Source organism: Trichosurus vulpecula, chromosome 5 (genome assembly GCF_011100635.1).
Source record: "Trichosurus vulpecula isolate mTriVul1 chromosome 5, mTriVul1.pri, whole genome shotgun sequence".
NCBI classification, from domain to species: domain Eukaryota; kingdom Metazoa; phylum Chordata; class Mammalia; order Diprotodontia; family Phalangeridae; genus Trichosurus; species Trichosurus vulpecula.
This window is the reverse complement of record NC_050577.1, coordinates 197,091,237-197,095,820: the sequence shown is the minus strand read 5'-3', so window position 1 is coordinate 197,095,820 and position 4,584 is coordinate 197,091,237.

Genomic DNA, 4,584 nt, shown 5'->3' with positions numbered 1-4,584 from the left:
ATTGGAAGGGGTACTTCCTGTAAAATTAGGGTCAGTTAATTATGGAGAAAGAACTCAGCTCCTGAGAGGGGACTGCCTTTCATTTAGCTGTTTTACCAAAGGAAGAAGAGGATTTCTCTCTCTTCCTCCTCACCCTCTGTCCACTATAGCATTTTGCAGTGGAGTTTCTTGCTTAGTAGGAGACACCAGACACAGAAGGAAGCAGAGATAGTCAGTATCAGCAGCAACAAGGAGAGTGACCCCTGGCAACTGAGACAAGAGCCATATATAGATTCAGGAGAAAACTAGCCCTGACCGTTAGGAATCAAACTAGCTTTCTGGATGTCATCACCATGTCTCAGCTGACTCCTTACTTCCTTTAGTGCCTGGGACCTTCTAGTCTTGAAATAACTGCTTCTCCCTTCCCCCATTCTCACCTCCTTTTATTCCTTCTGGGGCCTCCATTTTGGAGAGGGGCCCAGGTTAGCCATACTTTCTTCATTCCCCTCCCAACTGTGACCCTCTGGACTTTACCATCATGCCCCTCTGTGAATTACCTTCTGTCCTCCCAACTCCCTTTGTCTCCCTATTATGTGTTGTTTTCTCTGATTAGAAGGTAAGCTCCTTGAAGGAAGGGGCTGTCTTTTTGCTTGAATTTGCATCCCCAACACAGCCCATTGCCTGGCATGTAGTAAGTGCTTAGTAAATGCCTGTTGTCTGCTTTCCTGCCAAGAGGAGAAGATCTGGGGGATCCCAGCTGATTAACCTGCCCATCAGGGACATGGCACCCAGGAAGGGCAGTGCAAGGACAACTCAGGAAGAGAAAGAGCATTGAGGCCTTGCAGTGCCAGAAATAAGTCGCCTTGGGTCCATATGGTCTCTGAATATGTGGATCACTACTAGTGTATGCCAGGTATGTGCCCACTCTTCCTACTGATGTTGGGTGTATTTGTAAAGAGTATATTTCAGGCTTTGGGGAGAGTGTTTTGCAGCTATATTCTTAACAATGCCCTGTTGGTAAATGCTTCTGCTTTGAGCTAAATGCATCTACTGGCTGATTCTTAAAGGTAAGTGGAGGCTCATGAGATATAGTCATAGAGTACTTGAAACTGGAACAGTACTTGCCCCTTGGGGGGACTCAATCTGTGCAAACAAATTCTGGGGGAATATTGCAGAGAGGGTTGCTATGCTTCAATGCTTCAGTGACTTGTGATTTTCTTGGTGTGAATATTTCCTCTAATGTATTCAATTAAAACCCCTATACAAATATAGTAGATGTTCTTTAGGAGTTCCTCTGGCTGAAAAATTCAGCATCCTGTAGCCAAGTTAATTGCAAATCATTCTGAACTTTTCTAGGCTTGTCTTCAGTTAGACAACATTTCCTTCATTAGAATCCCTACTTGAAGTCTTTGGTAGTTTGGTCTTTTAGAAAACATGGTCCCTTCCATACCACCACAAGACATCAGCATAGGACATTATTGGGAGCCTTCAACCAAGTGGACAGGCAGCAAACCAGTGGCTAAAGAGCTGGCCTTTGGAGCCAACGTAGGACCTGTCTCAAACCGTACCTCTGACATATATTCCCTGTATAACGCCAGGCAAGTGACTTAACTTAGTGCCCCTAGGCAACTCCCTAAGACTATAAATTGCAGAGAAGGTGCTGACTTGCTTTGGTAGGGAGAATTTTCTTTATAAATGAAAGGTCCAATCCCATCCCATCTTTCAACCAAATGATGATGACAATTTTTCCCTCTGGTTCTAGGACCTCAGGGCAGTTTTCCTTGAGGATTTCTTGAAAGATGCTGTCCAGTTTTTTTCTTTCATCATGGTTCTCAGGTAGACCAATAATTCTTAATTGTCTTTCTTGGTTCTATTTTCCAGGTCAGTTGTTTTTCCAGTGCGGTATTTTATGTTTTCTCCTGTTTTTTCATTCTTTTGATTTTGTTTGACTGATTCTTCATGTCTCAGAGAGTCATTAGCTTACAGATACCCAATTCTATTTTTTAACAAATTGTTTTCTTCAGTTAGCTTTTGAACCTCCTTTTGCATTTGGCCAATTGTACTTTTTAAAGAGTTGTTTTCTTCTGTGTACTTTTTACTTTCCATTTTGTCAATTGTATTTTAAATTTTTTCTTCTACCTCTCTTATTTAACTTTTAAAATCCTTCTTGAGCTCTTCCAAGAAGGCTTTTTGGGCTTGAGACCAGCTCATATTCCCCTTTGAGGTTTCATATGTGGGTATATTGACCATGTTGTCCTCTTCTGAATTTGTGTTTTGATCTTCCCTGTCGCCAAAATATTTCTCTATGGTCATTGATTTTTTTTTATTCTTGCTCATGTCGTCTGCTTTTTTTTTCTGCCTTTTAAATTTGATTTCTGCTTCTGGGGCCCAGCAGGCACTGTCCCAAACTTCCCGTGCTGGGGGCTAGGGGCCTGGTTTTCTGTGCTAGGGCCTCAGGTGCTTACAGTTGGATGTTGTAGAAGTCTGGTATTTTACCTGGTGCTGAGCTGGAAGTGGTGTGTGCCTGGTGTTGGCACTTGCCTGCTCCTCCACCCTGGGGCTCAGGATCTTCTGCTGGTCTGCTGAGGTGGGGCTTGCTACTGGCTTGCTGAGATACCTCCTGTCCTGTACTGGTCTCCTTCAGCTACAGCAAGAGGGAGCTTTCCCCTTAATCCCCCTAGTCTCCTGATCTAGAGCTAAAAGACTACCCTACTGGTCCTTCTGCAGGCTCCGCTATTCTAGGATTTTTCTTGGGGGAATATTCTCTGGGTTTTTCAAGGTTAACAAGGGAGAGTGAGAGCTACTTACTCCCCCATCGTGGCTCCCAGAAGTTTAAATAGGTGACTTTCAAACATTCAGTCTGTGGGCTGATAGCCCCAGGAGTAGCTGCTGCCTCAGGCCCTGCACAGAACTGAGCTTCTCCCTCACCCAGTTGTGACTGACCCCTGTGTTGCAGTGAGAGGTCTGGAAACTGCCACTGTTGTCAGTGATTCAGTCCTCTGGGGTCTGCTCTGGCTTTGCTATGGTGGAGTCTATACTGGTGCAGCCCACACACTAGACTGTGCTCCTTTCCCAGTCTGGTGCAACAGATCCTTTCTGTCCACCCTCTAGGTTGTCTTGGATTGGAAATCTGCCACACTCTGTCTCTGTGGATTCTGCTGCTCTAGAATTTGTTCAGATTCATTTTTTAGAGGTATTTGAAGGAGTTTGTGGGAGAGCTTAGGTGAGTCCCTCCTTTCACTCTGCCATCTTAGCTTTACCCCTCAACCAAATTGTGGAGAAAAAAAATGTCAAACAGAAAATAGAGACAAAACCCTTTGGAATTCCACCAGAGACATGAATCCATTAATCAATATTGTTTGTATCTGGTCATCTAACCAGATCTTGTTGTTCAGTCATTTCAGTTGTGTCTGACTCTTTGTGACCCCACTTGGGGTTTTCTTAGCAAAGATACTGGAGTGGTTTGCCATTTCTTTCTCCAGCTCATTTGACAGATGAGGAAATGCTCTGTTGTATTTGCCTGTGTTCATATTCTGTCCAGACAGTACAAGGTAAGCTCTTCAAGGGCAGTGACAGTTTTGTTTTTGTCTTTATGTCCCCAGAATCTAGCATGATGCCTGGGTGTACAGAAACTACTTAAATATTTGTCTGACTGAATTGAATTGGAGGGTAATCCAAGCACCTCATTGATAAGATTGTCCTTGTTCACTTTGGGAGAATAAAGAAAGAAGCCAGAATTCCCCTGGCTTCCATCCAAATGCAGGTGGAGGGGAGCTAGAGAGGAGAAAGGATGGTCCAGGCTAGAGGGAAAAGTGGGAGCTGCCAACCTCTCTATGCCAAGAGAGACTGTACATGTGGGAGGAGTAAGCTCTGAGGGCAGACATTTTCAGTCTTGTGGTTTCCAGTTCAGAAAGACCGACTGAAGCATAATTTCAAATTTCTCACTTCTCCCCCACCTAAAAGTCAGAAGACCTCCCCCCTCCCCCCGGATCTATAAGACTAACTAGATGCCCCAAGGAGCAGCTTTTCCTTTCACGCTAAACACCTCTACCCCTTTGGATCCTTGAACAGCAGCAGAGGCTTGGGTGACAACTTGCGCGTTATGTTTGTTCAGCATCTGCCAGGGTCAGTGTCCCTGGGGGACAATGAACGCTACAGCCAGGGGAAGTATGCAGCGTTGGCCTCACTGGCTGGGACTGACCCTGGAGGGTGTTACTGTTTCCCTCCTCGCCTAGTGAGCAGATAAAGAGAATTGCTCTCTGCACGGCTCCCTCCACGACCTCACTCTTTCACCTCCTGTTCAGTGACCGGCCCTCAGAGGAAGGGAGCCAGCCTGATGAATCGCACTTGATTCAGCTGGGCTGGGAAAGAATAAGGTTCCATCCCCACCCTTTCGGGGGTGACTGTTCAGCTTACGTCAGGAAGTTTTGAGTTCATTCTCTGGCACCAGGACTTTATTTTCATAATAGCATGAAGTACAGTGGAACTGGAGTAGGCGGTAACACCCCCCCCCCCCCCCCCCGCCACCCCGCGCCCGACCTTTCTCCCACCCCTTATCCCTGTCGCTCCCTCCCCTCCCCGCCCCTTTCTGACTTGAGCTACATT